The following is an 11,480-nucleotide window of genomic DNA, read 5'->3' as shown; positions in this document are numbered from 1 at the left end:
TTAAGAGCTGTAAAGAAAGTGTTCTGTTGCTGCTGAAAAACCAGTTTGAAAGCTGCAGCAGGGATGGTGGGAGAGAGTTTTGTGGTGGTTATTTTGATCTGTAAGTGGTTTCCCCTTTCTTCTTCTTCCCTTCACTTTTGTGAAGTTTTTAGAGCAAGGAGCCAGCTTTATTTCCAGGCAAATTTACTTATTTTGGAAATCTGTCAAAAGGGGGGAAATGAAGATTTTCTTCTTTCTTTCCCCTTTTACTGCCTCTTTCCTGAGGGAAAAACCAGCAGCTAAAAAAATCTGATACATGAGCTGAGCAAAAGTAGTTTAAGCATTTCATGACGCTGGACAATAAAACTAACTTTGAAAAGGAGAAACGCCTCTCAGAGGAGCTTATTGCACAATCTTAACATCAAGAAGTTTTTCTCTCTGCTCCAAACAGCAAGTTGATACCTGTTGGTGGTGATGTAATTGGGGCAGGGCTGCCTTTTTCTTTTCAGTAAACTCCCATCTACCTTTGTGTAGTTGTGGCTAGTCTGAGTTGGGTCCTTGTAGAATAAAACTGCAAAAAATGTATACTAAAACAAAGCATTTAGCATTATGTACGTATTTGATATAATGCTATTAACTGCAGACATGTTCTGCTATGGTCTATGGACTAACACATATTTTAATTTTAAAAAAACTGGTGGTAGGAATAACTTTCTTGGGTCACCAGTGTAGCTGAATTTGGGCTGCAGCTTCAGTTTTTAATGTTATGGTGGGGACGCATATTGTGTTTGTTTCACCCTCAGTGTGGGATACTGTCAAGGACAAGAGCGGATGTATCTGTTTTGACTTCATCTTGTTCCCATAGTTTGTTTGAAGATTTATAAAGCAATAGTTAGAAGTATTTCACATTGTATTTTTCCAGGGTATCATAAGGGGGAAAGACAAATCCCCGCCCTTAGGAGCTTACAATCTAAATGTCAACAGTGAAGGAATCTGGTGCAGTTGCATCTTCAGTTCTGGGGGATTAAGTGATAAACTGGCTTAATAGTGTTATGTTGCTATCATGGTTCCAAATACATTCCACTGAGCACGGTGCCTGCTTTCTATTGGCAAATGCTAATAAGGGGCATGATCTAATATTCATTTGCTGTAGATAACAATAAGTCTGCTTCTATAAGTTTATCGGCTCCCAGTACATTTCCGGGCACAATTCAAAGTGTTGGTATAAACTCCTAAACGGCTTTGGCCCTGAATACCTCAGCCACCGTCATTCAGCCCAGACTCTGTGGACCAGCTCTGAGGGCCTCTGCCAGCTCCCTCACTGCGAGAAAGGACATTACAGGGAACCAGGCAGAGGGCCTTCTTGGTAGTGGTGCCCACCCTCTGGAACACCCTTCCATCAGATGTCAAGGAGTTAAGTAACTATACAACCTTTAGAAGACACCTGAAGGCAGCCCTGTATAGGGAGGTTTTTAATGTTTGGTGTTTTATTATGTTTCTGTATATGCTGGAAGCTGCCCAGAGTGGCTGGGGTACTATTATTATTATTATTATTATTATTATTATTATTATTATTATTATTATTTTCTGCTATAAGAGTTGGAAGCATCAGTTCTACGAGGAAAGGCTGTAAGTGCTTGTGTCTTTTAGATTAGAAAGCATAATGGAGTTTAATAAGAGTATCAAAGATGCGTGGCTTCCAGTGGCGTATGGAGCCCTGGTGACATCCAGGGCAAGTGGCCACCAGCATGTGCACATTGTTCTATAGGGTGGGGCATGTGGGGCGGGGCGCACTGCCGGAGCTGAGGGGGACATGGCATGCATGTGTGCTGGCAGCAAAAGCAATGCGGGGCTGAGCCACTTGTCCCTGCTGAAGGGTGGCTGAGGGAGAGGTGACTGGCGGACGCCAGCCCTGCCCTTTCTTTTCAGGGTGGCTGAGGGGGGGTAGCAGGCATGGGGCTGGAGGGTGCTGCCCTTTGGGGTCCAGTGTGCCGTCCCCAAGGTAGGTGCTGCCCAGTGTACCCTGCCCCTTCCACCACCCCATTCCTCCACTACTGGTGGTTTCCACTATATAGAGCACATCACCAAAACCTATCAAAATACCGTAAAACCAGGAGTCTTTGGTCTGATCCAGTGAATTATTTATGAATGGCAAATTTTCTTATATGCTGGGAAAAGGCACATTAACTGACAATGTCCCATAATAACAAGAATGCATGCTATACTGGATTCTGTTATCTCTCCCGTTATTCAGGTGTTTGTTTGTATTGTCTGTTTAAAGTCACTAGTTCCCAGTATCAATATTTTAAAGAACACTAGGTCAAACTCTTGTAAAAGTCAGAAGTAAATGTACGTCTTTTTAATATAAAATATATATATTTTATTAAGTTTTTACATAGTACATCTTTAAAAAAATCATATGTTACCATTCTTATTTTTCTCTGACTTCCCATATCACTTGATAAGACGTTATATCTCCACTTTCTGAATTGCCAATTTGTTTCTAATATCACACAAACTGTAAAATATAAACCTAAAAATAACACATTCTTCTTCTGTTGCTCAAGATATAAATCCGTCTCATACTGAAAAAGAATAAAAGTATTTTCTTAAGTAATGTGAAAAGGGTTTCCATTCTTCTACAAACACCTCATCATTAGAGTCTCTTAGTCTAGTGGTTAGTTTTGCCATTTTGGCATAACTTGTTAATCCATTCTTCTCTTGTGGGTATTGAAGTTTCTTTTCCACTTCTGCACATATATAATCCTTGCTGCAATTGTTGCATACATAAATAGTTTTATCATTATTTTTGGGATCTCTGGCCTGAGCAAACCTAGCAAAAAAGCTTCTGGTTTTCCCCCTATTGTCGTTTTAAACATCTTACTTAATTCATTATTTATCATTTCTCAGTAGGCTTTTGCTTTCTTACAAAACCACTACATATGAATAAAAGTACCATCAGCTTGTTTACATTTCTAACATTGTTTATTAGCATTCTTACATATTTTAGCCATTTTCACGGGTGATATATACAATCTATATGTCATTTTCATATAGTTTTCTTTCAGCCCACTACAGGCAGTAAAATTAAGATCAGTTTTCCACAACTTTTCACACTTACCCATTTCCATATTATGCCCTGGGCCAAGAGCCCAGTGAATCATTGTTGATTTTACCAACTCATCTTGTTTCCCATTCAGGCAACACTTTGTACATCTTGTAGATCAATTTCTCGTTGCCACTCGGTAATTCCTTTTCAAAGTCCGACCCTCCACCTCCAAAACCTTTTAATGAATCTCTTTAAAATATTCATATGTTTGACGATATCGAATCCAATATGATATCCATTCTTTTGTCTCTTCTTGACATTTCATTTTACATTCCACCACCTTAAAACATAATAAATCTCTATATGTGCCCCATTTCTCCCTCATATTAATTTCCCCCCAAGAACTAGCTTCAATTGGGGACAGTCACAGGTTTTTCCCCTTTTCTAATAGGTCTTTATATTTATTCCATACCACATACCGACGACTTCTTATTGGGTGGTTCAGAAAAAAATTATTTACCTTCACCTTTTCATACCATAAGTAAGCATGCAAGCTAAAACTGTTACCAAAGCCTTATAATAGTCTAACATTTTTCCATAATAAACAATCTTTTAACTAAGCCAAACAGGTTGCTTCATAGTATAGTTTTAAGTCCAGCAGGGCAAAAACCACTCTTGCCTTCATATCTGTTAATATTTTAAATTTTATCCTAGGTTTTTCCCACTGCCAGATAAATTTGGAAATTTCTATTTTCCATTGTTTGAAGCAGCCCATATTGCTAAGAATTGGTAGTGTCTGCAATAAGAATGAGAGCTTTGGCTCTCTCTATATATATTTAATATAAAACACCATTTTAAACATATTAAACAGTAAAATTCAGATTCATTTATAAGAAAATACAAACACAATTGTATAGAAAAGAGAAAGGGAAAAAAGAATAGAGAAAGAACAACTAAAAAGACCCTTTATCACATTTATAATGTGCATATCTCATCATTTATCCACACATAGAAAGGCAGATTCTCTCAGCTTTCACCTCTTCTCCTGGTCTCCCACCCTGAGAGATCCTTCCTGCCCTGCTTTTCTCCTGCAAGAGCCTCTCTTGAAGCCTGGCACCCGGAGCTGCCTTCAGGCCGACAATTATTCCTGGCTGCAAATATTCCAGTGCCAGAAACACAGCCTTGCTGCTACTGTGGCTCCCATCCCAGAGAACCACGTGCGCTCTGGTGGCTGCTGTTGCACTTCAGTCCTGGTCTTCAGGGAGCTGGCTGCAACTGGGCGCTGCTGCCACGTCTCTGGAGAGAGCTTGTCGATCTGGTACACCAACCCTTCAAGGTTGCACGCCACTCTGGATGAGGAGCAAAATGTTCATTTTAACCGCTGAGATCTGTTCCCAGTAGGGCTAGATTCATTCTATTCCAGCTTTCCATATCTCATTTTAGACCATTCCATAATTATTTTGAAACAGCTTCATATTATTATTATTTGTAATCCAAATTCCCAGATATTTGTTTAACTTTAAAAAAAATACTTTGATATGTGTTGTTTCTTGCAGTATTTTACTTGTTTGTTCAACTATTTTTTTTGGTCAATATTTTAGTTTTAATTTTGTTCCTATAGACCCTGCCAAATCCCCAATTTTTAAAATCATCTCCAGTATTGTTATCACACTTTTGGTTGCATCTTCTAAAAAATCCAAAACCACATAATCCGCAAATGCCCTCAACTTATAACTTTGAAAGCCTAGTTGTATTCCTTGTATGGCAGAATTTTCTCTTATCTCAATACATAAAATTTCTACAATCAAAATAAACAGTAATGGCGAAAGGTGAAAACTTTGCCTTGTACCTTTCATAACTTGTAACTTTCATAACCTTTCATAACTGCACATTTCTCTGTAGGTATTCCATTTACTATTAAATTTGCAAATTAGCAGTAATGACTCTTAGCAGCCCAGTGATTTTGAACTTTGCTAAATAGTTCATGTAATTATAACATATCAAGCATGTGCAATCAAATTTCACTCCTGATATCAAACGCTTATGAAAATTATTGCAGTATGTTGGGAAAACTGCCGTTCAAATCATGCAGTTCTGTTTTCCTCAGACCTTGGTGTTCTATATAATTTCTTTTTAAATGGATGCAACTGCCTACAATCCTTTTCATCTACCTGTAAAATAGCCAGTTAATACTCTTATGGTATAACCTTTTAGTGTCTTAAAATATATCCATATATGCATACTGATGTATATCACATACAGTGGTGCCCCGCAAGACAAATGCCTCGCAAGACGGAAAACTCGCTAGATGAAAGAGTTTTCCGTTTTGGAGGTGCTTCGCAAAACGAATCTCCTATGGGCTTGCTTCGCAAGACGACAATGTTTTGCGAGTTCCTGCGGGGTTTTTTCCCTCCCCCCCCTTTTCTAAGCCGCTAAGCCGCTTATCAGCTGAGCCGATAAGCCGCTAATAGCGCTAATCCGCTAATCCGTCAATGGGCTTGCCTCGCAAGACGAAAAAACCGCTAGATGAAGAGAATCACAGAACGGATTCTTTTCGTCTTGCGAGGCACCACTGTATACAGTATTTAGTTCTTTCTCATAAGCAGCTTCCTAAGAGTAAACCAATTTAAAATAGCTTTCCTTCTCAACGTCATTGGCTATGCAGTGTTTCTTCCTAGCAATAGTGCTTTATCACATTCCAGAGGGAGTCAAGGAAAGTTTGTGATTACAAATTTGCACTGGGGACATGTGTTAAGAGTAATTGCCTTGCAGGACTTCTGTTGATTCCAATAGGAATTTTATGATGAAGCATCTCTCACTTGTATTATGAAACGCTTGCCCTCCTTGTTACTTTATACACTGCTTTGAATGCTTGAAATGAGAGCGGCTTATAAATGCTATATATAAAAGTTTTATTCAACAGTACGGGTGATGTTAATTAAAGCTTAGGTTTCAAAACTTTCATTGCCTTTTAAGACTTATTTCTCAGGCATGAGAAGGAGAAGCAGCACTGGAGTGAGAAGCATTGCACAGGATTTTATGATTTTCTTCAGTTCTCTTTACTGTTCCATTCAAGTGTTACAATCAAAATGAGCCTCCCAGTGGTTTTCAACCAGTGTGCCATGGCGCCCTGGGGTGCCTTGAAGGATGGTCAGGGGTGCCACGGGCAACACTGGCCTCTGTCCCTCTTTCCTTCCCTCCCTCCTCTGATGCCCTCTTGTGTCTCTGCCTCCCAAAGGCTTCCACAGCTGTTTGTTGCAGCAGCTCCACAGACGAATGGTGCCTCTGGGGGTGCTGGTTGCCAAGAGCTGAGGTGGCCTCGGAGTAAGCAAGCAAGCGGGTGAGGGTGCCCAGCCAGTCCACCAGCCCTTGCTATTGGGAATGGACAGACTAGTGGGAGCCTAGGCAGGCAGGCGCTGCTCTGGCCTTTCTTGTGCTTGCTGTGTGCAAGGTCTGCCTGGGAGCTGAGGGGCCACTGCTGCCTCACGAGGTAAGGAACTGGCCATTCTCCATTGGGCCACTAAGGCTCCTCCCAGGCCCCTGTGGGGAAGTGTGAGGAGGCACCTCTCTTTGGAGCAGGGGGGAGGGCAGCTCAGAGACCAGGGGCAGCAGCAGCGGCTGCCTGGAGGACTCCCAAGTAGAGGGGAGAGGAGAGGAGGCTGAGGCAACACTCCACAATCTGGCAGTCTGAGAATTGGCAGCCACAATTGCCTGGTGCAGAACTGTTGCACGACACAAAAATTGGGCTGAGATGTATTGTGCAGATGGGCATCAGAGGCAAACTGCTGATGTCTCTTCCAGAGCCCTTTAGCCACTAGCTACATTGGTACAATTAAGTGCTTTTTATATTTGGTAGGACCAGAAAGATATGGATGTCTTGTACACCCCAGGTAGTGTGGTTGCTGACCTTGAGCCAGACATCCTGGAGAGTGAAGTCAAATGGGCCTTAGAAAGCACTGCAAATAACAAGGCCAGTGGAAGTGATGGTATTCCAGCTGAACTGTTTAAAATTTTAAAAGATGATGCTGTTAAGGTTCTACACTCAATATGCCAGCAAGTTTGGAAAACTCAGCAGTGGCCAGAGGATTGGAGAAGATCAGTCTACATCCCAATCCCAAAGAAAGGCAGTGCCAAAGAATGCTCCAACTACCGCACAATTGCACTCATTTCACACGCTAGCAAGGTTATGCTTAAAATTCTACAAGGAAGGCTCAAGCAGTATGTGGACCGAGAACTCCCAGAAGTGCAAGCTGGATTTAGAAGAGGCAGAGGAACCAGAGACCAAATTGCAAACATGCGCTGGATTATGGAGAAAGCTAGAGAGTTCCAGAAAGACATCTACTTCTGCTTCATTGACTATGCAAAAGCCTTTGACTGTGTTGACCACAGCAAACTATGGCAAGTTCTTAAAGAAATGGGAGTGCCTGATCACCTCATCTGTCTCCTGCGAAATCTCTATGTGGGACAAGAAGCTACAGTTAGAACTGGATATGGAACAACTGATTGGTTCCAAATTGGGAAAGGAGTACGACAAGGCTGTATATTGTCTCCCTGCTTATTTAACTTATATGCAGAATTCATCATGCGAAAGGCTGGACTGGATGAATCCCAAGCCGGAATTAAGATTGCCGGAAGAAATATCAACAACCTCAGATATGCAGATGACACAACCTTGATGGCAGAAAGTGAAGAGGAATTAAAGAACCTTTTAATGAGGGTGAAAGAGGAGAGCGCAAAATATGGTCTGAAGCTCAACATCAAAAAAACGAAGATCATGGCCACTGGGCCCATCACCTCCTGGCAAATAGATGGGGAAGAAATGGAGGCAGTGAGAGATTTTACTTTCTTGGGCTCCATGATCAGTGCAGATGGTGACAGCAGTCACGAAATTAAAAGACGCCTGCTCCTTGGGAGAAAGGCGATGGCAAACCTAGACAACATCTTAAAAAGCAGAGACATCACCTTGCCAACAAAGGTCCGTATAGTAAAAGCCATGGTTTTCCCAGTAGTGATGTATGGAAGTGAGAGCTGGACCATAAAGAAGGCTGATCGCCGAAAAATTGATGCTTTTGAATTATGGTGCTGGAGGAGACTCTTGAGAGTCCCATGGACTGCAAGAAGATCAAACCTCTCCATTTTGAAGGAAATCAGCCCTGAGCGCTCACTGGAAGGACAGATCGTGAAGCTGAGGCTCCAATACTTTGGCCACCTCATGAGAAGAGAAGACTCCCTGGAAAAGACCCTGATGTTGGGAAAGATGGAGGGCACAAGGAGAAGGGGACGACAGAGAATGAGATGGTTGGATGGTGTTCTTGAAGCTACTAGCATGAGTTTGATCAAACTGCGGGAGGCAGTGGAGGACAGAAGTGCCTGGCGTGCTCTGGTCCATGGGGTCACGAAGAGTCGGACACGACTAAACGACTAAACAACAACAACAACATATTTGGTAGGAAGCCATAACCTCATAAATTGAGATTACTACAAGCAGGCAACATGGTAGAGAAGGCTTTGTACCATTTACGAAGCTAAGAAGATTGTTATGTTACATTGGCATAAGCTACTTTGTCGTAGCTCCTCTCTATAGAGCTTGGGGTGCCAATTATTTATATGTATAGTTGAGCTCTAAAGAGAGGACGTAGAGGAATCCTGAATAATCCAGATATTTACTAATCTCATTAGAGTGTTTAGAGCTTTAGAAACATCAGAAAACAGGATCCCTGCCTGCCCTGGAGACTTTGCCATATGAGAGAACTTGTTTGGTTCAGGGAGAGTCCTTTAAGGAGTATTGCATTGCATATACCTGTAATGTCCTGAAATCTGTACCAATTTAGTCAAGAGTACATCACTCTTATTCGGATTAATCTGCTTCAAAATTTACATTTGTTCTCCTTTTGGTCAAACTGGCTTGAATATCGTACAGAGTTTTTCAATGATCAGTTAAGAAAGTATTTTAAATAAAGTTGCATTTATTACATTACTTGTAATACATTTTTTCAAGACCTAGTAATTTTAACAAGACATTTTAAAGCTATCTAGTCAAGTCTAATTCCAGAGTAATATAGGCTAATAAAGGCTTGGACATTCAGGTTGGGCTAATGAGGTTTAAAGCAGGAAAAGCACAATGGAGGAATTCTGCATTGAAGTAGAGGATTCTCTAGGGTTCATTAAAATGCTTCAAAATGTGCATGTACTTTTGGCCAAAGTATAGTGCTCCATATTTACATGTCAGCAGCACTTGGAGGAGGTGGTTGGATAAAAGCCTCTGTGGGCTCTCTTGTTAATGTGCTCTGCTCAGAGCCTGTGGTAGAACGGCTTGTATGGAATTTTCTCGTGCCAGAACACAGATATTAAAGCAACGAGGTAGCAAGGCCTCTTGGTAGCAGGCATTGTGTTGATGAATGATTTACCTTCATAACACCTGAAGCAACATCTTTCATTCTTATCTCTTGAGTGTGGTAACACAAAGTGGCTCAAATCAGATGTATGGTTTGTGATTGTGAGAATGAGCTGCACCAAGCTTTGGACTTCCATCCCCTGCCTCTGAGGACAGAGTTAAGCAAATTTAAACCCATATGTGCTTTTAATGTCTTCTAATCCTGTGCTGGCCTTCATAAACCATGTCTCAAGGTATGTATTATAAGTGTTAGATACTCATTCTCCACCCCACCCCCTAAGTAAATGCAAATGTAAAAAGTGTACTAAAATAAAAGGGTGGAGGCAGAGTAATGGTAAATGACTTGTTCTAGCAGTTTGGCCAGATATTTCAACATTGCCTTCAGGAAAGAAATAAGGGATTGCCTAAGTTAGTAACTTGTTTCTTGCAGTCAAGCCGAGGCATATTCCAGTTCATTTTAAATGAAATAATGACTAGTGATAAAGAACATCTAGAAATTTAATGTGACAAACTGCACAACATTTTCTGTTCAGCGACCTTCGTGTGCTTAGGCGTGTCTTTTTGACTGAAACATTGTCTGGCATTTTGAACTTGGATAATGCCAGACAAAGATTGCATTTCAGATAATATTAAGAATAGTAGGAAAACAGGGTTGCATACTGGGTTCGAGTCAAGGCTGGCCCAAGACATTTTGTCACCTAAGGCAAACTGCAAGATGGCGCCTTCCTCTCCACAAGGGAAGACGGGGTGAGTGAAGATCTACATCAGGCACAAGGCCATAAAAATAAGGATCTACATCGGGATCTGCTGTCCCTGTGAATCCTGCTGCCTAAGGCATTCGCCCCACCTTGCCTCATGGGCGGCCCTGGCCCTGGTTTGAGTAACAATTCAGAAATGGAAAGGGGCTTCATAAACTTAATCCAGCAATTTAGAAATCCTTAAGCCATTGTGAGTGGAGTGCCCCCACACACCACAAATTTAGCCTTTGCTCATAACAGCTCTGCGTCAGCGCTCTCATCTGCATTTTCCTTTGTCTCACTCTTGGAAAGAAGGAAAACAGCAACTGAGAATGTAAGTCAAGGGTTGGTACTAAAACTGTTTCTCAGGACTCTGGGAAATATTTTTTATTCTTCTTCATTGACCAGAAAAGAAATCTATAGTTCCCAGAGTTAAGCCAAAGACTGTTTTTAACTAGTTCTTCACATTGTAACAAAGAAAACTGAGGACAGTTAAATTCTACACTGCCTATTCAGGGAGTTGTGTTGTTTAGTTTCCTCAGTCTCGTCTGGAAGGAAGAACAGCAAAAGTACAATTCCCAGAATTTTTGAGCACAATATAAGATTTATTATGAAATCTTTGTTGCAGTGAGGTGGAAGCCTAGGCACTGAAGCCCACACACAGTATTAGTTGTCTTTGTGAACAAGTGTCTCGGGAAGTGTGCTGTCTCCCCGGGGCTAAGATCCAAGATGTAACTGAACGACTGCAAGGAATCATAAAACCCACTGACAAATACCCCTTCCTCTTGGTTCATGTGGGAACCAATGACACTGCAAGCAATAGCCTCCAGAAGATCAAAAGAGACTACGAGGCTCTCGGCAGGAAATTGAAGCAACTAAATGCACAAATTGTCATCTCGTCTGTCCTCCCAGTTGAACGACGTGGCCCAGGGAGAGAGGGGAAAATAATGGAAGTGAACAGCTGGCTTCGCAAATGGTGTAAACAGGAACGGTTTGGATTCTTAGATCACGGACTGCAGTTTCTTGAAGATGGACTTCTGGCAAGTGATGGGCTGCACCTCACAACGGTTGGGAGAAATGTTTTTGCCAAAAACCTCAGAAACCTCATCAGGAGGGCTTTAAACTGACTAATGTGGGGGAGGGAGACAGTGCTCCTGAAGGTAGGAGTCTATCAATTAATGAAGATGATCATCCAAATGTCATAGACCAAATGGAGCAAACAGCACGCGGACCTAGTGGTGGGAGGAAAAAATCCTTAAATAAGAGACACGGGGGAATGATTAATGGACTTCAATGTCTGTACACTAATGCGCAAAGCATG

The 11,480-nt window shown here is 41.6% G+C and overlaps 1 protein-coding gene and 1 long non-coding RNA gene across 3 annotated transcripts in view; one reads left to right on the top strand and one right to left on the bottom strand.

The window, feature by feature from the left end:
* EGFR (epidermal growth factor receptor) overlaps positions 1-11,480 on the top strand; it is a 149,143-nt gene that overhangs the window by 2,137 nt on the left and 135,526 nt on the right. The window lies entirely within an intron of this gene.
* Positions 5,954-10,819, bottom strand: LOC310690216. The gene is made up of 2 exons (XR_014517989.1): positions 8,462-10,819; positions 5,954-6,867 (listed from the first exon to the last, which is right to left on the bottom strand). It is a non-coding gene; the product is annotated as an uncharacterized lncRNA (long non-coding RNA).

Source organism: Podarcis liolepis (genome assembly GCF_965112155.1).
Source record: "Podarcis liolepis genome assembly, chromosome: 12".
Classification (NCBI taxonomy): Eukaryota; Metazoa; Chordata; class Lepidosauria; order Squamata; family Lacertidae; genus Podarcis; species Podarcis liolepis.
The sequence above is the reverse complement of the archived record's forward strand: the minus strand, read 5'-3'. Positions and strand labels throughout refer to the sequence as shown.